At 44.7% G+C, this 22,860-nt stretch overlaps 1 long non-coding RNA gene across 1 annotated transcript; it reads right to left on the bottom strand.

Moving 5' to 3' along the window:
- Positions 1–1,267: 1,267 nt before the first annotated feature.
- Positions 1,268–7,342, bottom strand: LOC309360540. The gene is made up of 4 exons (XR_014164205.1): positions 7,269–7,342; positions 4,163–4,310; positions 3,318–3,404; positions 1,268–1,351 (listed from the first exon to the last, which is right to left on the bottom strand). It is a non-coding gene; the product is annotated as an uncharacterized lncRNA (long non-coding RNA).
- Positions 7,343–22,860: the final 15,518 nt, after the last annotated feature.

Below are 22,860 nucleotides of genomic sequence, written 5' to 3'. Positions count from 1 at the left end.
ATTTGTCTATGAAGGGAATGATGCAAATCACACCGGCAAGACAACCTCTGCCCTGCCAAATACTGTCTTCTGTTATTAACACTTTAATATAATGGATTCTAAAAATATATAAAAAACTCAGATTCTATAAATGCTGTTGTAATACATTATAGCTTCTCTTTTCCCTCATGCGATATAAAGAACTGATTTGAATTGGAGAGAGAAAGAGAGGAAGGAAGGAAGGAAGGAAGGAAGGAAGAAATTTTGCTGTGAGTGCTGCAAGACCTGCTCCCTGTTTTGCTCACCTATTTCTACCTGCCCTGGGAGGCAGGGACTTTGATGGATTCTTTTTTCTGGAAAAAAATCTACAAAAGCTGATGCTACTTCTGTTGGAAACGGAAACCATCTTACTGTTAGCCTATAAAGACGAGCCACTCAGGATGCTGAGAGAATATTGGGGTGAGGTATGACATGGTTTGCATTTTTTGGTACTGACTCTCTTCTGCGGCACTGGAAATTGCTTCTGCACCTACCCAGATGCTGAAAATTGCTTTTGCACTGGTGTGATTTTGGGCGTCTGGGCACGCGCAGAAGCAATTTCCGGCGCCACAGACATGCACATATGCGATTGCTGCTGTCGCGCTGCACTGGCCTGGCCCATGGAGGATCTCCACGGGAGTGATCCGGCCCATGCCCGTCAAGCCTTGCTGACCCCTGATATATATCAACAGGATGGCGGGTGGGTCCCAGGTGATTCTTCCTCAGTACAGTTCCCTCGTGCACACACCCCTCTCCAGGTATTCTGAACATGCGGGCTTTGGCCCTTTCAGTGCGTGGGTGAGGTGTCCCCAGTTCTCCTTCATACAACTTTGGCTCAACAACCTTGGTTAAAAAAAGCTCCACAATTTAGGTGGCTTCCTTAAAAGAGCTCACCAATTTTGGGGGTGTCAGGAATGCAAACCCTTACAAGGCAGCTTCCACAATAAACAATCACATATCAGAATAAATTTGGACTAAAATGTGGGTGAACTTCCATGAGAATTAAAACAAACAAACAAATAAACTGAGGTGCAGAACTAAATTTAAGATGGAGGAGATAGAGATAGATAGAGAGAGAGAGAGAGAGAGAGAGAATGAGAACCCATAATTGACAGATTTCACTCATCCCAAGCAGTAACTGTGAGGAAAATGCCAGCATTGACATCCACCTTTGTCACCTTTCTCTCACCTGAAGCCCCAGTTTAAAGGGATGTCTTCATTGAGCAGCACATCAGTCAAACTTCCTTTAGGGCAGTATTCCGTGATTATGGCAATATTTGGCGCTTCAATACAGCCTCCAATGAATTTGCAGAGGTTTGGGTGGTCCAGTTCTCTGTGACAAGCAGGCAGGAATTGGGTTGTGCCATATACTTTCTAAGAACACAACACTGCATTTTGAACCCTTTCCCTTGCAGGAGAAGCCTCTCCTTGAGAAGGGACTTCGGGCTTGAGCCCCAGCACAACTCCATAGCCACTGTGAAGTAGTTGCTTTGGGAGTCGAAACCATATGTAAGCCTGTAACCCATTTCTGGGAGTAAGTTCCATTGGACTCAGCAGGACTTACTTTTGAGTAGATATGCATAGGATTGGTCTGTAAATTTGTGTGTGTGTGTGTCCTAGCTCCCAAAATCTGCTATAGATGGACACAGTGCTTTTTTCTGGGGGGATGCAGGGGTACACATATTTTTCACTCCATAAGACGCACCTGACCATAAGACACACCTAGTTTCTAGAGGAAAGCAAGAAAAAAGCTCCCCGTCTCAATTTGACAGAGCGTGGGAGGGAGAAAGAACCCCCTCTGAGCTGGCTCCTGGCTGTTCTCATGCAAGTCACAGAGCCCCTCAGATGGAGGGAACTCTAAAGAGTGTTCTAAAGCCCTCTTCCCCCGCCTCGCCTCTCCCCATCCCCTCGCGCGGGTGCCACCATTAGGATGCTCACACGGGCGATGTGCCACGCCCCCAACGCTCCGGTAACCAAAGTCCTCAGCTCCGCCACTGCCAGGGACAACACATTTGCTCCATAAGATGCACAGACATTTCCCCTTACTTTTTAGGAGGAAAAAAGTGTGTCTTATGGAGCAAAAAATACGGTAAGTTTGGCCCCATTGAGGGGCAGTATTTCAATATGAGTAGGAAAATGAGAGTACCCCTAAACATATATATATATATATATTAAAAAGCACTGGACACAGGTGCAGCCAACGTGAGGTCCCCCAGAAGCTTCTGGACTGCAGCTTCCATCAACGCCAGCCAACGTTGCCAACGGTAATGGATGATAGGAGTTGTAGTCTAACATCATCAAGAGAGAACCATGTTGGCCACTCCTGGATCATTAGAGGGCCCACAGAACTTCTGAGCAGTTGTGACTGAGCAGCAGAAAGAGGAATGGGATATGTGAGGAGTGAGAGAGATAGAGATGGAGACAAAAAGAGTTGAGCCAAAATGGGAAACCGATTGTGGGAGGTTCCACTGGTAGTGAAGTCTTTCCTTTTTCTCATTTATTAGAAGGGACTCTTATTTGACCACATGGCTCAAGATAACGCCATGGACTCTTGGCTTCTGTCACATGGGTTCATTTCCTGAGAATTCCAGTATTTATTTTTGTCTCTCCCCCACACACCCCACTCCATAAAAAAGGCCCACATTTCTATACCTGAAGGAGCGTCTCCACTCCCATCGTTCAGCCCAGACACGGAGGTCCAGCGCCGAGGGCCTTCTGGTGGTTCCCTCCCTGCGGTAAGTGAAGCTAAAGGGAGCCAGGCAGAGGGCCTTCTCGGTAGTGGCACCTGCCCTGTGGAACGCCCTCCCATCAGATGCCAAGGAAATAAACAACTATCTGACTTTTAGAAGACATCTGAAGGCAGCCCTGTTTAGGGAAGTTTTTAAGGTTTGATGTTTTATCATGTTTTTAATATTCTGTTGGGTGGCTGGGGAAATAAATTCCTCAAATCCAGATTAAGCTGGTGCTGTGAGGGCTGGGGGAAGGGCATCATATGGCCTCAACGGGGCAGCATATCACCAAGGTCCACCCCTGTTTCTCTCAACCATTCAGAGACTGCTGCTGGCTTCGAAACAAGAAGGGATGTGGGAAGACTTCTTAGCATGCCTTCAGCACATACAAGATATCATAGGACAGGTTGTCTAGTTGATCCTGAAACACACAGTTAAACATGCCAGTAAAGGCAATATAGGTCTCAGTTCACTTTTTGAAACAAGTGGATAGTGAATTCAAATTCAAGGAGCGCACACTTGTGTGCATTATCTATAAAGGCACCCACAACGCTTTTAAAAGTAGCTTACCTTACTTGTTTGACTTCTTTACGGATGGTCCTAGTGAGAGTAAACGTCTTGTTCATTATTTTCTTGATGGCCACTGTTCTACCATCACTGGAAGAAGGCAAAGACAGTTGTTTAGCAACCAGAAGTAAATTAAAAAAACCACAACCACTCTGTATATTTATCTATTACAGTTATATTATCTGTGGTGCAAATAACCCCACAATACATTGTTCTTCTCCTTTTCCCTTTTATCCTCACAAGAGCCCTGTGAGGTAGGCTGAGAGGTGGCAACAAGCCATAGTTCACCTAGGGTGGATCGACACACAGGAAAAAAACCACTATAAGTAAGTTAGGGGAAAAAAACGCTATGGAAAATCGCATAGAATTTTTTTTTACTCTCCAGTGCCATCTGGTGTTGCATGTTTATAATGCATTCAAAACACTGTTTTTTGACTAATGTAGTTGAGTCACTAGTGAGCTTAACGGCAGCTGGCCAAACCACGTTGGACAACATGTGCCTTTGTGTTTAATATGCAAATAGCAGCAGCTGTGGGGGAACAAAAATTATCAGGGTCACTGCAGTGAGGAGAATTCGATGCTTTCCTCCCCTGAGGAAAATCCCATTGCTGGAAGCATTATTTGCATTGGGAGGAGATCTCCCATTGGCACCAGGGAGAAATTATGAACTTCTCATGACAGCAATTGCTCGGCCACTGTGGGAAACAGGAAGCTGAACTGGGCAGGCCTTTGGTCTGACGCAGCAGCCTCATTATGGAGCTTGACGGAGCCTAGGCTTGACTCAGCATAAGACAGTTTCCCATGTTGCAGTAATAGAATAGAGCGAAAGGACTGCAAAATACACCTACTAGATCCCTGTCTGCGTAAAATAGTTCATCTTGGAAGCGTTGGCAGCTGCTGTACAGGAGCTCAGTGTCGTGAGGCAGCTGGTACTGGAGGCGCTGGGTCGAAGTGGCACACTCAGGGTGCTCCCCATTGCAGTCCTTGCCATGTATTCTGATGAAACAGGAAAATAGATGTAGTTTGGTTGAATGCACATTGGCAAGAATACTTGAACATTATTATGAACCCAGGATTAAATCTGCAAATTGTTTGCTCTGCTGGTACCTTTCTAGTCCCATTTGAGGAGAGGAGAGGTCAACAAAAGAGGTTCAAAGATTCTCTCAAGGCAAAAGATCACCAGTGTCGAAGCAATGACAACTTTATTGAACTGGTCATGTTGTTCGGATGTCTGATTATCATCTTCCAAAGCAACTACTCTATTCCCAACTTAAGGATGGAAAGTGCAATGCCAGTGGACAACAAAAGAGGTCTAAAGATACTCCAAAAGGCAAATCTTAAAAACTGTAACATAAACACTGACTACTGGGAAATTCTGGCCTGCGAGTGCTCCAACTGGAGAACAGCCTTTACCAAAGGTGCCATGGGTTTTGAAGACGCTCAAACTCAGGACGCAAGGGAGAAACGCGCTAAGAGGAAGGCATGCTTGGGAAACCCTCACCGTGATCAACTCCCATCTGGAAACCTATGTCCCCACTGTGGAAGGATGTGAGGATCCATAATTGGCCTCCACAGTCACTTACGGACTCACGTTTGAGACTGTGATTATGGAAGACAATCTTATTCGGCTATGAGTGATCGCCAAGGAAGAGTACCATTTGAGTGTTTGTTCACTGCTAGCAGTGTGCCGAAGATTGATGGTGAGCTGACCCATCGTATAGAAGGGTTTGCATAGTTTTCTGAAACTTTTAAAAGGTTGGCTTACATACACAGTTAACATTCTGAATCATTTGGCTGTCATGCTTTTAATACAGTGAAGATAAGATATCAGAATTTATTTTATTGCAGCCATCTGGGTTATTCGACACACACACTTTTCAGACTCAACATAATGATGAAACACTTGGCTTTGCATAATTATTATTTTTTTTTATAAAAGCCAAGATTAGCTTCTTAATTTCTTTACTGTTTCATCTTTTTGTCTTTCTGCACAGCTCTGTCCGTTGCTACTTCTTCCCTGTCAGATTTGCATATTTATGTCTACGTTTCCAGATATTTTAATTAACAGTGTTATCATCTCTTTTCCCTGTTTATCCTTTCTGAATGCTAAATTTATGCCTCCCAATTTGGGGTGTTTTCTTTTGCTAGATCCATGCTGACAGTAGCACTAACAGTTTTGTCTGGTCTTGTTAGCTTTCAGCAGAACAAGTTCGTTAGCTGGGTCTCTGATGTGTGGAGGGCAGCAAAGTCTCACCAAAACCAAAAAAACAAATCCACAAATAATTGAAAAAAGAGGAATCAAATCACGAATGGAAAGTGCTGTTAATATATTACATTAAAACCATAAACTCTTGTATGAAGTACTCATACTCAAAATGATATATTATGTTTAAAGTTGACATTCCCCTCCATCCATCAGCTTAAGAAAGGCAGGCTACATAGTTGGTTTCAGAGGAATTCCCAGATGGTATCAAATGCTACTTCTGGCTTAATAAACTAGCAGCTGCTGAAATTCCTTCTTCTGCAAAGGCTTAGGAGCAGGTGATAACTGAAAGCCATCCAAACGGGGCAGACTTTGGTAATATTTGATGCTCCCCACAGCTCAAACCTGTTAAGTATAGTAATTTAATTCACCGAAATTGTAAATGCTTGCATGCTTTACTATGTATTTAAAATTGATTGGTTGGTAACTGAATTCTAGAGAGTTCTGAAGTAGCTCTTGTGTGATTGGCTAGCATTGGTCATGTGGGAGCTATCTAGTGAAAGAGAAACTCCATTTTATGGGAAGCAAGATGAATTTGTTATAGAATCCACTGTGAACACTTCTAAGTTGAATGGAGTGTTGGAGTGCTTCTTTGCTTGAAGGAAAGGGAGCAAAGATGCAGGAGAAGGTAAAACTGGAAATCTCCCATAGGAGCTGCAAGGCATGGCCTAACTGAGATACAGATGGCTGAGTGCTGAGCTCTGGAAAGGGAGGAAAAATACAGTTGTTTGGAAGTTAAAAGAAGAGACTGTAAGCCCATGCTTGGAGAAGCATGCAACTATAAATATTATGTTTTAATTCATCTATAAGTTACTGCAAGTAAAGTTGAAGTGTGGGCATTGGTTTAATTTCCAAAGAAGGGTGTCAGTCATATATATGATTTGAGCTTCTTAGCTGAGATTTCTCTACCCTCACTTCAATAAAAGCCACCTTCCCAAGACCGGGTAAGGGAGACACCAGGCTTTGTGAAAGAGGCCTGAGGCTCTGGAAGGTTCCTAGAGCCCACCAGCCTCCTTCCCAAAGTTGGGCAAGTGCTAACAAGGCTTTGGGAAGGAGGAAGGAGGGCTCCAGGACCTGTCAGATCCCTCACACCTCCTTCCTGAAGCCCAGCACTTACTAGGCTTGGGAAGGAGGCAGGGTCCCCTTGGCCCCTGTGCCCTGTGTGAGGGAATGGGCCCTTTGTCTGATCTCGTAGGGCTTTTCCCTATGTCATTTTCTTACAGTATAGGGTTAAATTTTACACACTCCATTTCAGTTTGCATTTCTTAGTGCAGAAAGTATTGCTCTGATGTGTAAAGATCTTTCCTATTCTTTCCTATTCTTATTAATACAAGAAACTATTAGGTTTTTATTCATAGCACCATATTTTTCCGTGTAAAAGATGCCCCCATGTATAAGATGCCCCCTTTTTTGGGGGGGGGGCTAGATTTAAAGAAAATGAGGGGAGATGGCCCAATGTTGTTGAGCTTCCTAGAGCACATGCCTACCACAGCTTTTCCCCCACCCACTATTCATGTATAGGACAAGCCCAGTTTTTTTACATGATTTTGAGTCAAAAAACCTCTTCTAATGCACGGAAAAATACAGTATTTATTGTAACTGGCTTTAGTATTTCTGCTGTGTGTGTTTAAGTTGCTTTGAGTCATTTCTATGAGATGATAATGATACTAATGATACTAATACTCACAGACCTTGTTTGATGCAGCTGAAGTCTATGATCCAGCTTTCATCCCAAAACATTTTTTGCTTTTGGTACTGGAACCACTAAAGAAAGCATGAAAGGGCAAATTCATCCCTAGGCTCTTCATCATAAGATCTTCATCATATGATCTCAGGGAGGTTCACAGAATAAAATACAGGATAAAAGCATGAAAACAGGAAAACAACCCCCCCCCCACCTTCCCACAGAAACATTTAAAAGGCTGTACAATATTAATCAGCCCAAGACCTGGTTGAAGAGGAATGTTTTCACCTGGCGACTAAAGATGTGTAATGAAGGCGCCAGGTGAACCTCCCTGGGGAGAGCATTCAGAAAAAGGGGGGCCACCACAGAAAAGGCCCATTCTCATGTTGACACCCTTTGGACCTCACATGAAGGAGGAACACAAAGAAGGGCCTCAGAGCATGAAGGCAGAGTCTGTGACAGTTTACTGTTGGGAAACTGTACGTGCAGCTACTCACACAGAGTCAATTAAGGTTTGGCAGACAGCCATAAGGCAATCTGAAGGAGTAAGTCTGCTTGGTGATAACAGAGGCATGGAGACAGCTCCCTGATTGGTCAAGCGCTCTCAAGGGAGTGATAATTAATGGTCTACTAACTGGAATGTGTTAGTTCAGAGTTTCAGAGTTCTGTGTGTCAGTGTAGGAGTTGTGAGTCGTGTATGAGAGAGCAAGCTAAAGATCTGTGTTCTGTTCCTGTGTTCTGTTCCTGTAAATAGTCCACTGTATATAATTAAACCTAACTACAAGTTCCTGGTTCCTGCTTCGTCTATCCTGTCTGCAGCCAAGTCACCAATTGCTTCCGTGGATTCTGCGTTTACTCTGCTAGGTCTGGCTAAGGTCCTGCATCTAGTCAGAAAGTTGTGAAACACCAAATAGGTTTTACCAATATTTACATGGGGAGAGGCGGTCCTTAATGGCTTGAAGGATACCTGAAGGAGTGTCTCCACCCATATCGTTCAGCCCAGACACTGAGTTCCAGCTCTGAGGGACTTCTGGCAGCTCCCTCCCTGTGAGAAGGGAGGTTACAGGGAACCAGGCAGAGGGCTTTCTCGGTTGCGGTGCCTGCCCTCTGGAATGCCCTCCCATCAGATGTCAAGGAAATAAACAACTATCTGACATCTGAAGGCAGCCCCATTTAGAGAAGTTTTTAATGCTTGATGTTTTATCGTGTTTTTAATATTCTTTTGGGAGCCGCCCAGAGTGGCTGAGGAAACCCAGCCAGATGGGTGGGGTATAAATAAATTGTTGTTGTTGTATATACTACCGTACTTAATATTTCAGAAATCTATAAGCAGAGACTTAGACTGGTTTCTCTTGAATTCCTGACATTGGTAAAATTCACACAACAGGTTATTGCACCATCGGTGCTTCACGTAATCACCATCATTTTGAGTGGGGGGGGGGGCAAAAGAAACATTTACTTTTTATCCTCCCCCATACTGTTTATCTGAAAGACTGAGCAGACTGAGAGTCAGTTCTCTTCAGTTATCTCCTACCAGCTAGAAAAAAAATGCCTACAGACAGATTCTGAGGCAAACATTATCCATGCCAAGTCCCCTTCTGCAACTTCACAGAGCAGAGAGACGGTTTGCGCTGCAAACACAATAGAGAAGGAAGTGTCCTCAGCTGTCAGACAATCTCCTAGGAGGCACACTCAAGAGGTAGCAACTGCCTATTTTGGAATGCGTCTCCCCAGGTGAGGCAGAGCCAGCGATGGCTGCTTCTCATCCAGGTACACCCAAGAGGGCAGCAAAGAAGTAGAACTTGTGTTTATGCTGCATTGCACTATAAAATGAAGATTAAGTAAGAGGGACCAGACAAGGGAGAGGGGAAAGCATGGAGGAGAGCAGCTGAGTGGCGGTGAAGTTCTACTTAACGCGTACCACGACTGTCAGAAAAAAGCCGGTGCAGACCAGACATATTGGTAAGGCAATTGCGATCCTGATGTCTGTTGCCAATGGACATTCACCACAGTCAGCCGGGCACGTGGAACAGCCCTCATCATCCTCACAGATGTCATCCCCACAGACTGAACACAAAGAGAAAGAGGTTTTGGAGTTAATAATACAATAGCACGGCACCAGGATATTCCTTTGTGGCTAAGCGCGATCAAAGGGAAGAGGGTCCCTCCTCGGCCCAGTATACCTGAAGGAGCGTCTCCACCCCCATCATTCAGTCTGGACTCTGAGGTCCAGCACTGAGGGCCTTCTAGCGGTTCCTTCACTGTGAGAAGTGAAGCTAAAGGGAGCTAGGCAGAGGGCCTTCTCTATAGTGGCGCCTGCCTTGTGGAACGCCCTCCCATCAGATGTCAAGGAAATAAACAACTATCTGACTTTTAGAAGACATCTGAAGGCAGCCCTGTTTAGGGAAGTTTTTTATGTTTGATGTTTTATAGTAGTTTTAATATTCTGTTGGGAGCTGCCCAGAGTGGCTGGGAAAACCCAGCCGGATGGGCGGTGTATAAATAATAAATTATTATTATTACCCTCTTTAAAAACAGGACTTCAATCAAAATGTGTCTTTACTGACAGATGTCCGAGGCTCTTCAGTCAAGAGGGGAAGTTGACATCCCAACATCCAGCATGACTTGCGCTGCCTGAGACCAATGGTTCTGGCATTGGCGATCAAGCCCATGACACAATGAATCTTTTGTACAATTGTTAGTCATTGCACAAGCAAGGACAAATAAGATTCCCAGTGATGTGGGAAATGATGCATTAAATTCTAATGAATGTTCAGGTCCTTCCGGTCTTCCTAGCAGCAGAAGCGCAAGCATTCTCTGAACGCTTTCACTCACCACCTTCACCGTTTTGTAGCATACCTACTGCCGGGAGGACCATGGTTTGGGCTTCCAAAGCAGCCTGCATTCTCCCAACCCTGATGTGTGCAATGAGAGAGGTCATGCCCACATGCACCAGGACTACCTGCAAAGCAAGCAAGATGGAGGAAGAGAAAGAGAAGAACGGCAACCCAATGAGATCAGCGAGAACCATTCTAGTCCTGATTGCCATTGGCCACCCAGATGCCTCTGCAGTCTCCCGAGGAGGGCTGTGGAGATGGTCACCTTCCCCCTGTTAGTCCCCAGCATTTGTTATCTGCAGGGATAGCATTTCACTCATAGAATCAAAGAATCGTTGGGTTGGAAGGGACCATATGGGTTATCAAGTCCAACCCCTGGCAATACAGGGATCTCAGCTAAAGCATCCATTACAGATGGCTATCCAACCTCTGCTTCAAAACACTGACTCTTCTTTCTTGGAGGTTTTTAAGAGAGGTTGGGTGGCCACAACCTCTCAAGAGAGACTGTTCGCTGTCAAACAGCTCCTACTGTCAGACAGTCCTTCCTGATGTTTAGTCGGAATCTCCTTTCTGGAAACTTGAAGCCGTTGGTTTGAGTCCTACCCTCCAGAGCTTGCTCCATTCTCCATGTGACAACCCCTTTAGATATTTGAAGATGGCTATCATATGTCATGGGACGCGGGTGGTGCTGTGGGTTAAACCACAGAGCCTAGGACTTGCTGATCAGAAGGTCGGCAGTTCGAATCCCCATGACAGGGTGAGCTCCCATTGCTCGGTCCCTGTTCCTGCCAACCTAGCAGTTTGAAAGCACATCGAAGTGCAAGTAGATAAATAGGTACCGCTCCATTGGGAAGGTAAATGGCGTTTCTGTGCGCTGCTCAGGGTTCGCCAGAAGCAGCTTAGTCATGTTGGCCACATGACCTGGAAGCTGTACGCCGGCTCCCTTGGCCAGTAAAGCGAGATGCGCACCGCAACTCCAGAGTCGGTCACAACTGGACCTAATGGTCATGGGTCCCTTTACCTATCATATCTCATCTCAGTCTCTCTTTTCCAGGCTAAACATACCAAACTTCTTCAACTTATGTTCCTCATAAGGCTTGGTTTCCAGAACCTTGATCATCTCCTTCTGCACACAACCAGCTTATCAATTTCCTTCCTAAATTGCAGCACCCAGAACTGGACAAAGTATTCCAGACACTCTATGTAGATTCGACTGATCTATCATAGCTAATAGCCTACTCTCTTCGAATTTGTCGAATTTCCTTTTAAGCTAGAGGCTATCACCACATCTTGAGTCGTGTATTCTGAATGCTGTGTGAAGAAATATTGAATAACTAAATGAACCTGGATCTAGCTAAGTGAAAGGGGAGCCCTTTTCTTGAACATTTTCAGCAACATCACAGTGCCCTATTCCACTGTGCTTTTTAATAATTCCTGTGAAAGGACTTTAAAGAGTTCGCTAATTCAGAAAGCCACTGCCCACATTAAGTCAAGCTGCCCTAATAGCTGCATGATGTACACTGAGGATGGGGAATTTGTGACCCTACAGATGTTTTTGGACTCCATATCCCATCATACCAAACCACTGACCATGCTAACTAGAGATGATGGGATTTGGAGTCCAACAACATCTGGAAATCTACAGGTTCTCCATTATATAAATATAAATATATATATTTTAAAATTGCTGCATCAAACCCAGAGTCAACTTAGGTGGGGTTTTTTTAACCCCATGTTGTTCCATAATCACAATACTAGGCTGATACTTGGCCATTTTTACTTTAGATGTAATGAATATTCATTCAATGCAACAATTGCTTAAAGGTAGCCTGGAGCTCTTGAGACATAAATGTGGTCAGTTCTTCTTGGTGCAACGATTAAAAAAGAGAGGACATAATGTCCCGAGCAGCTGCTAAGCTAGCCAAATTCCCACTGTGGCCTACCGAGGCCAGATGTTTTTGACTACAACTCCCATCAGCTGCAACCAGTACTGGAGTTGTAGTCCAAGCTATCTGGAGGGCACCAGGCTGGCAAAGGGGAATAATAGATAATTCAGGCTTTTGCCCAGCAGTCCAAAAGAGAGTGAAACAGACTCCGTGAGGAGGGTTAAACCTTATTTACCTTGGCAGTCCAGTTTCTCTGTGTCATTTTGCCTGCAGTAGACTTGGTATGGGTGAATATTTGGCCATCGTCTGGGATCCATGGTCCACAAATGCCACCTTTCCCCTTTTGTCAAGCAGATTAAATTAAACAATACAGCTTCAGAGTCATGTAAATATTCTTTTAGAAGTTCATGTAACAGTAAACTTTAGTTGGAAATGAATTTAAATGTCACATTCTCTGCTTAAGAAAGGGGAATATATAATCAGCCTTAGTGCAATTCTGGATAACGCCCCGATAACTTAAAGTGAATTATGCAGTTAGGCTTCATTTTTTCAGCCCTTTTGGGTACATTTAGTATCCTTGCATGTCAGATGAAATGTTTTAAGTACCTGCCATTTTTATTTGTAATTTCCTGTGATTTCCAATTTTGCATCTCACTTAACCTCTAGGACTATGAGTTTCAGTGCTCTTGAAAGCTTAAATTATTTTAGTTTTAGTATTGCCAGTTGATGTATATTTCAACTTTACAGAATGCAAAAAGCTGTTTACAAAATACGAAAACATTATACCAAGACATAAGAATACTTCATAAGAGGAGTAGCCAAGGGGAATTCTCCAGATGTTTTGGACTACAATTCCCATCATCCCCTGTCAGTATGGCCAATGGACAGAGATGATGGGAGCTGTTGTCCTCAATATCTTTAGAGGGTACCATATTGGCTATCCCTGATTTAAAACATAGCACAATAATATCAAACATCAACTGGCCCCATAGCCCTCTAGAATAAAAACACTTCAGCTAGCCTCCTGAAGGATAAAGGAGAAGAGACATAGCAAGCTTCCCTTAGGAGAAGTTCTAGACAGTGGGTACCACTACACCGAAAGTCCTTCTCCTCAAAACCACCAGCCTAAGTTTGGATAAGCCATGGCAATGTCTCCCAGCATGAGCAAATCATATGGAAAAGGTGGCAAATAGGGATCTACTGTACAGTTGTTATTACATAAGCTACCCTACACCCAGGTCATTTTGGGCTTTAAAGGTTACTGAATTGAAGTTAGACCACATGGTTGCAAGTTATCGTAGAATTCCCCATTCAAATTGCCCATGAATATTTCAAAGTTTCAAATTCAAAATCCAACCCCCCCCCTCCAGATGGCTCAATGGAAAAGTTAAAATGTCACAGTCAGAACTAAAATTTTGGTAAGCTTCTGTTCCGCCCTGACATTTTAAACATGACATTGACATTTTAGCTCAATGGTGAGAGACCCTTTTATCCCCCAGAAAGCTCTCTATGGGTCATCCGTTGACAGCCTTAGATTGTTTTGCTTGCAGAACTGCAACTCCATCAGCTCCAATGGCTAGGGATCATGGGAGTTGTAGTTCAGAAACATCTGGATGGCCAAAGTTTTCCCACCCTTGCTCTGTTTGAAGGGCTGCCTGGTCCAAGTCTACAGGGGTGGACCTTGGCAATATGCCACCCTGTGGAAGGCCATTTGATGCCCTCTCCTCCAGCTTAAGCCAAGGTTTGGGAAGGAGGTGAAAGGCTCTGGCAAAATCCTAGAGCCCTCCTCCCAAAGTCCAGTAAACACTTGGCCAGATTTGGGAAGGAGGCAGAAAGACTCTATCACACTGTCAGAGCCCTCACACCTCCTTCCTGAAGCTGAGCAAGTGCTTTGAGAAGGCATCCTCCTTGGCTGTGCACCTGGTGCAACCACACCACTTGCACTTCCTTAAATCTGCCCCTGAAGTCTAATTTAAACATACAGAACCAGAAGAAGAAAGAACAGGGACTTGGACAGCAGACTAAGCAGTTACAGAGGCCACCTCATCTCAGTCTTCATCAATACGATAAGCTGCATTGTATTTTTAAATAATATGCAGTGATTATTTCTGAATTTGCCTCTGCACCTACAAATTAATTTAGCAGATGAAAAATCCATGCAAATCTGCGTTACCCTTTGTTCTCTTTTTTGATGATGTGTAAATGGCCATCTTTGCGATGGTAGCTCCTCTAGATTTCCTTCAGTAAAAGTCGTATAAGAAGGGAATTTTGCCCATATACTTCCTTTACAGAGGATTCTCTGCAGCTTATTTTCTTTGATGTTTAACATGTTCTGACAGCTCTTCCACAGATTTTTGTGTGGGGCGGGGACAAAGTCTATTTTGAGTAAGTATTTTCAAAGATTCTCATTTCCCAGCCAGCTGTAACCAACAAGGATTATGTTCACTATATTGTGCTAAAATATACAATACAAAAGACTTAAGGTTTTAGCGGGGGTGGGGGGTAGGGGAAGGATGGCTTATTTCTGGTGGCTAATGTCAGATAGCCCCATGTACTTCTCTCCATTTGTGTTATACCAAAATGCAGATGGCTCCTGCAAGCAAAGGTAAAAGTATGAAAGGAAAGAATCGTGCAAAAGACACCAGGGTGTATAAATAGCTCGTACTTAGCCGAACAGCATTATCTCAATATAAGAGTGTTCTGTATCACAAAGCCACATTCCTCTTAGCCTTCATATTCAGTTCCATCTAAGCAGGGAAGCATAAAATATCTGCACCAAAATGAAACTTTAATAACCGATGGCTAGAACGGTGTCCTTTTGGTTAACTCGCAAAAAACCTTCCCATCCTCAGAACGAAAAGCAGGGAGAGCCGGAAAAGCCTGTTCACAAAGAATAACTTTCCCCCTTTCCTTTCTAAAGAAGACGGAGAAAAGGGCTTTGCATTTATATAGCACATTTCAAGTGCTCAAAGCAGCCAGGGATCAGAAGAGTGCAGTGGATCCTCATATTACCATTTCCCTATTGCAGGGAGTAATCTAGCATGGAGAGCGTAGTGGGGACATCCCTCAGATCAAATAACCATAAGATCACAAGAACATGAAATGAGTCTGCTATATCTAGTCCAGCACCCTGTTCTCAGTGGCCAATAAGATGCTCTTGTGAAGCCCACTGCCAGGGATTGGACTCAAGAAGGTAAGATTGGAGGAGGAATAGTGGGGGTCACCCTCCCCTCCTCCTGATGCTGCAGGAGAAGAGGAATGCAGCCTTGATTTATAGCAGGAGTTTGAGGAAGGTCACAGCTCAGAGATAGATGAACAAAAAAGTTGGGCAGTGTTAGAAGAAGGAGGCGAAGGAGGAGACAGAAGCAGGGCAGCCCGCTGACACGTCATCACTGGAGAGTATTTCTGACCCCCCTTCTCCCAGAACTCGGCGTTCCTTAAGAGTGCAAGAACAAAGGAATCAGAGACATTTGACCACAAGCGGCCACCGTTAGGGCAGACGCTGTTGCTAGGAAGGAGGGAGGAGGGACTCAGTTGGAGTGACACCATTGTTAGGGCTTGTCGCGTCCTCTTGTCTCTCACTGTTATGATGGAATAAAACTCATTAAAAGAACTCTACCTTGTTTCTCTGCTCTTGCTGGAACTGGGGGAGGAATAGCTTTCCCGAAGCCTTGACACCCACAAGCAGGACATGAGTGCAACAGCACTCTCTGCACCTTTGATTCCCAGAAACTGGTGTTCAGGGGCACACTGAACTGACAGCGGAGGCAGAACATAGCCATTGTGGTTAGTAACTGTTAGAATTCCTGCTCGATGATTGCAGTCATAAGATTGTTGTCTTTCACATGACGGTATATTTTTTGACTCCACAGAGTGGGATGTGATGGAGACAGGATGTTTGTGTTACTGTGTTCCATGAAATGGGATTATTGTCCTTTGTTCATTTTCTCTTTGCTGTCTGATGCTAGAGAGAGAGGGAGCCGTGTTGCAGTGCTCCGTGTGTGTTTATATGTAAATAAAGTAGATTAGACAAAATGCTGAGTTGCTGGGGTTCTGTCACGCAAGCTGCAAAGATTCTGCGAATCCCTAAGTGTGCCGATGTCTGTTGGCATTGGTCGCTGTGATGTTCGGGATGAAGAAAGCTTGAGAAGCTCCGAAAGATCGACCAGGAGGGAGGGAACATGCCAGTCGGGCATGTGTCTCTGCCAGGGTCCTACTCGAGTGTAGGCTGAACTCCTGACAGGAACCACTGATGGCACTGCCTGCCATGAATAGGTCCAGTCATAGGTGCCAACTCCTAGAGGCCGATGTCCTTTCAGCGCTCCCCCCCAATAAAATATTTGAGGAGGCAAAGGCCCCAAAGTTGATGGGCATTGCCAGTCAAATGGTGTGTCTTGTGACTGATTATATGGGCAGGGCTTACCTTGTGTCCCCCCCCATTTTTTTTTATTCAAGTTGGCACCCCTGTGTCCAATCTTCTTTTAAAGCCATCCCAGTTGGTGGTCATCACTACTTCCATAGCTGAGCTGAGATTTGAATTGAGGGGCTTCCTGGCTTACAGCTCCCACTTTTATAACACAGTGCTAGGCATGTTCTCCTCGTTAGAGATGCATGTTCCTGGTGCCTCTCAGCCATAGCCCACAGAGGGAAAAGGAAAGAACCACTGAGCAAATTTCTAGCCCTGCTCTATGCCTCCATTAAATGGTGTTTCCCGGGACCTAATGCCTATCAGTTTCCCCAGGCTAGGCAATGCGGCCATGGCAAGAGCCTTGATGTTTGTACTAACCATGAAGGCCAACGGGCAAGAGTGAATGTTTGCATGATGGACACAGCAGTTCTCTCCATTTGCATCTTTCCAGTTGGAAGGGCACTCCTGTTCCTCACAGAATGTTTTGGCAGCCATTGGATCACTTAAACAAAAAGGGGAAAAAAGAATCCAGAGACAAAACTTACTTTGAAATCAATTTTGATACGATGCGATACAATATGATATGATACGATACGATAATCTTTATTGTCATTGTCCCATACAGAACAACGAAATTGAAAAAATCTACATCAAACATTCAAAAACCAACAAGCCTGCTATCCCAGCTATCCCCACCTGGTTAGCCCCCTAAAAACACTGATACCCCATTTTTAAATACAATATACTCCCATACCGACTCCTTACAATGCGTTTAAAAACAAAATCGCATTTGGGTAGAAACTGTTTCTCAGGTGGCTAGTCCTAGTCTTTATAACCCTGTACCTTCTACTAGAAGGCAGAAGCTGAAAGAGATCATTTCCGGGGTGCACACTGTCCTGCGCTATCTCTGCAGCTTTCTTATGACACATGGAAGCGTAGATTTGATCCAAGGTGGGAAGAGTGCACCCAATTTCTCTCCGCAGTCTTTACAACCCTGGACAGCAATGTTTTCCCCCTGACCGTGCAGCTCCCAAACCACACACACAGACCATAAGTTAATACACTCTCAACAGCACAATGGTAAAATGCCATCAACAGGTCCTTTGAGAGATTGTTTTTCCGGAGGATTCGACATGTAGACATCTTGGTAGGGCCGGCCCACTCATGAGGCAAGGGGAGGAGGTCGCCTCAGGTGGCGGCCTCCCATGCCACAACTCACCACTGTGGCTGCCTCCTCCACACCCACCCACACCCTTTGCCATCGCCTGCAATTTCCTCCTTTGTGCCCACTGTGAAGGAGGCGGTGGGTGGTGGAAGAGGAAGTGGCCAGGCAGTGAGTTGTGGCAGGGGGCAGCTGCAGAGGCAGAAGTGGGCAGAGGCAGCCAGGCAGGGTGGTAGGCATTTTTGGTTTTGCCAGAAGCAGTACAACGTCCTGGGCCGGCCCTGCATCTTGGTGTTAGTATAGTAAGGAAGACCATAATTTCCAAATCCCCCTAAAGACTAGCAAATCTGGTCTCTGTCACTTTCACACAGCTTCACCCACAAACCTGCCGTTTCTGCATCAATCCTGTGATTTCTTGGGGGAATCTGTGCAAAAAAAATCTGCATATTATTTAAAGACCATTTAAAATATATTCTCTCTCCAAATCCACATTCCTATAGGATTTTGATATTTAATTATTTCGTGCTGAGAACCGTAGTGGAATATTCAGGAGGTGTGAAAGCCAGTGGCTACCTGAGACCTTGGCCCCTTGTCTCTTGGCTCAGCCCTGACTTACGAGCCAAAAGAGGGAAGAAGCATGCTAGGAAGTAATATCAACCAGATGTCCTTTAAGGGATAAGAAGGATGCCTGCTTATCACGGTGAAAGGAGATTAAGACAATATTTCTTTGATCATAACAGGGAAGAGTCTCCCCAATTTTAATCAAGTTAAAAACAACAACACTGTGATTTAAGTATTAAATTTTGGGGGAAATGTCATTCCAATCTAATTCACACCAGATTGTGATATTGCCCAGTCCTTTATTTGGAGGTGAAAAAAAATAATTCAATAACTTCTGTTTTTATATATCTTGGGGGGGGGGGGACTCCTGAATTAATCTGAGGGGAGCTTCTCTTTCCAGCACCTGCTATGGCAGAATATTGGAGAAAAGCTTACTAGTACTTAAGTTCAGCTAGAGGTGAAGTCCAAGAAGATAAATTTTCAGAGGTGTGCTTTTGTCCCCTCATGTATGTGAACTGTAATGAAAACATGATGGGTTGGTCCCCCAGTGACCCAGATGTCTCACTGGGTGGTTGCATTTACAAATAGTTTTCTGCTATAGTCTGTAACAATCAGAATTTGCTGTACAGTCATATCTCGGGTTGAATGTGCTTTGGGATGAGCGCGTTTGAGTAGCACTCCGTGGCAACCCAGAAGTAATGGAGCGCATTATTTCTGGGTTTTGGCGCTTGCTCATGCGCAGACGCTCAAAATGACGTCATGCACATGAGCAGAAGCGCCGAAACAAGACATGTGGACGTGCAGATGCGCAGACACGGGTTACCTTTGCTTCTAGATGCAAACAGGACTCTGGAATGGATCCCGTTCGCATCTAGAGGTACCACTGTACAGTCATACCTCGGGTTACAGACACTTCAGGTTGCGTTTTTTCGGGTTATGGACAGCCGAAACCTGGAAGTACTGGAACGGGTTACTTCCGGGATTCGGCGGCTGAGCATGCGCAGAAGCAATAAATCGCACTTTGCACATGCGCAGAAGTGCCAAATTGCAATCCGCATGTGCGCAGATGCGGTGCTGTGGGTTACGGATTGCGAACGTGCATCCTGCATGGATCACGTTCTCAACGCGAGCGTCCACTGTACTTGTATGAAAGGTGTGTCAAGGCCATTTTGTTGTACAGGTTTATCAATGTTTGTCAAACCTTTAAGAGGAGTACAGCTAGGACCACCTTGCATTCAATGACTCACCTGTGGGAAAGGATCCCATTTTCCACAGAATAGTGGTAAAAGTTGTCGGAAGCAATGACTGCGTAGATTACATCAAAGGATTCCCCGCTTATGACCTTTTCTGGGGGCCTCTGGACCCAAGCCATCTCCAGGCCTGAAGAAATAAAAGCCAGCTCAACACTTCACAGCCAAAACCAACCAACCAACCAAACAGCACTATGCAAATGATATTGGCCTAAACAGGTTATTTTGTGCATGTAACTAATAAAGCAGGATTTGAAGGTCTGTCACATAGATGATGGAGCATTTTTTTTTTTTATCTGTTGCTCCAGAGCTCGGATATAGAACCAATGGTCTTCCAGAATTTTCCGGCCAAACTCCCATCATCCCTGATCAGTGGCTGTACTGGTTGGGGCTTCTGGGAGTTGGCACGGAGCTGGTCTGATTTTGTCCAATGGCTTCAAGACAAAAGGCATTTCACGTGCAAGCTCCTGTACATTTAGTTACACATAATAAATAGATCATAACCATGCTGTAAATCAGGGGTCACCAACCTACAGCCTGGGGGCCAGATAAGGCCCAAGGGACTTGTTTATCCGGCCTGCGGTGATCCCCGCTGCCTCCCACCGCCCACTCTTACTGGCTCAGCACAGCACGGGGACCCACTTCCAGGTCGGAGGCGCACCGGAAATAGCTTGTGCGCATGCGCACAGGTTCCTCCGACCCGGATATGCACTGGAAATCGCATGTGCATGCGCATACGGGCGGGTGTTCCCCTGCCCTCCGGCCTGCCATGCAATCATTGCTTGAGACACCGGCCCGAGGCAAGGGAAACTTGGAGACCCCTGCTGTAAATCTTTTCTTTGTGTTCAGATCACCCTGGCTGAATTTTCCTCGGAATACTTGAACCCCTGACGTTCTTGTGAGCGTGCTGGTTACTTTCCTCCATTTAAATTGCCTGGAAATAGATGTTACTGCTGACTCATGGATTTGCAGTCAGGTACAAGTTTGGAGATGCATTAGGAATCCTCTTGATTACTTCCATTTCTTTCCAGTCTACTGCATCACCAAGAGGCTATATCCTGCGAAAACAAGAGGTGAACTCACCACCACAATCCAGCATGTTATACTCATCTGGTTTCTCCAGGGGCCAGCAGTCATAATCAGTGTTATCCAAATCATGCCACCCATCCACAAAAACAACCTGCCACAGAAAAAAGACAGAAAGCCATACATAAAGAAATGGGACTTCTTTCAATTTCCTATTTGCTGTTCTGGGAAATGAATCCACAAAAGACACAGATAATCAGCTGTCTTTAGAGAATCAGTGTCAGGATGCTGTCAGTGGCTCCTGGCTGGTTGCCCAGGAAAGTATAAAGACAAGGAAAAGTTTCTTACCGTCTTTTTTTATTTCAATATTTACAAAGAGAGGCTATAGAACCCAGTCTCTTGGATAAAGGCATTGTCCCGAGTCAATCTCCACTCCCTGTCTTTCTCACTTCTTCTTTCATCATTCTCATCATCTCTTCTACGGGTGCTGCTACGTGCCCTCTGTCTTTGAGCTCTTTGCTCTCCTACTTTTAAGGCTCGCTGGGTTCTGGGAGATGGTGGGTCTGGAATGCTTTCTAATGACAATGTGTCAGCCAGGTGTTGTTCTGGCTTTCTCATGATTTCCCAACTTTCCCCCTCATCTGCCTCTGAGCTGTGACCTCCTTCAAACCCCTGTTGTAAATATATACTGTCTTCCTCTTCCTCCTTCCTGGAAGGGTCAGGATGGGGATGTGATCTCCACCATTCAGCTCAACTTATCTCCACAAGCTACGTGGTCTTCAGGTACAAGCCAGGCTAATTCCCTGGTAGCAACAAGTTAGACAGGGAGAGAACCATGGGGTGAATAGTGGGCAAATACTTCACACAGGAGAAAGGCAGACAAAACACACAATGTGATTTTCACAACAACAAAGTTTCTGCTGCTGTTGATGATGCCCTTATTTTCGGTTCACACCCAAGTGCCAAACTGTGAATGTGAGAAGATCCTGTGGAGATATGGTCTCAGTGCAGTAGCAACCCATTCTCCTTTGACTCCATCTATTTTTGTTGACGTTGTCTGTGGGGGATACTGAATGAATCTCTCCACAGTTTTCCTCCTCTACTTTTTTTGGGCAGCCCTGAGCTGAATGTGAGAGATGAAGAACCACCAGCACAAGAGGTGGGGCAATGTCAGGGATCGTGCTGAGGAGGGCTGTACTGAGGAGGAATGGTGGGAGACTTCCCTTTTCCCTGCTTCTAAGCAGGATCCTGAATCTTCCCAGGAGCAGTGGGACAGTATAGATTTGGAACAGTGGTTTGCAGAGGGACATAGTTCAGAAGACAGAAGTTGGGAAATACTGGTTGGGGAACAGCTAGAAGAAGATGCACTGGGAGAGAGAGAGTTAACAAATTCACTGTCTCTAGGATTGGAACTGCCCAAAAAGGATGTTAGTCTGTTTTTGTATGCCACTATAGCGGCAAGACTTTTATTAACCAAAAACTGGAAATTGTAAGAAATACCAACAATAGAAGAATGGCAGATGAAGATGTTGGACTTTTTGGAGCTGGCCGACCTGACTGGAAGAATCCGTGCCCAGAAAGAGGAGAAGATACAAGAGGACTGGAAGAAATTTAAAGAATATTTAGCTAAATATTGTGATATAAGATAAATATAAAATTCTTGGAACTAATAAATAGGCTTATGGGTAGAATAAGAAGATGTTAGAGTAAATATTAAGGATTAAAATATTAATAAAGGGGAAGAGGCTAGTAAATGAAAGGAGTCAATATTATTAGAAATATGAATTTGGAGAACTGTTATACAAGTGACATAATGAAATTCAGTTAGAGGGGATTTGAGGAAGTCAGTTATCAATGTAATAAGAATTAGGTATTTGAAGAAACATTTTTTGTGTGTTTAGTTTATTGTAGTGTGGTGTGTTTTTCCTTTTGTGTGTTTTGTTATGTTTGTTTTTGTGATAAATGTGGAAAATCAATTAAAAAAAATTGGAAAAACCCCCAAAAACAAATTCACTGTCTCTGGAAAGCATTCATCCACTCAGCCCAAGGTCAAGAAGAGCTGACAAGGTGGCAGCACAGAAAGCACAGTGATTACAGGACAAGGTTACAAGATGCTGTAGTGACGTGAGTGATTAGGTAGGAAGTGGGTGGGGCCCTTAATTGGGAGCACCGCCATTCCTAGGAAAGAGATTCTTTGTTCTCTCACTGTGATCATTAAAATCTCTAACTGGTAAGAGACTCCTTCGCTTTGTTCTGTTTATCTACTGCCAGCTGTGTGTGTGCGTGTGTGTGTGTGTAGCTGAGTCCATGAAGCCTGACAGGCAAGACCAGATCAGCACCCAGAGTATCTTAAGCACCCATGCATACTCTGTGCCCTGGACCTCCCCAGCTAAGGAAGGCACGCATCTGAGAGTTAAGAAGTGTGTACAGCAACTCCCATGGTGTTCTGGATGCACACACATCTAGCCA

The sequence above is a fragment of the Podarcis melisellensis genome, assembly GCF_964234715.1.
Source record: "Podarcis melisellensis genome assembly, chromosome: 17".
NCBI classification, from domain to species: Eukaryota; Metazoa; Chordata; class Lepidosauria; order Squamata; family Lacertidae; genus Podarcis; species Podarcis melisellensis.
This window is presented reverse-complemented; position numbering and strand designations above follow the sequence as displayed.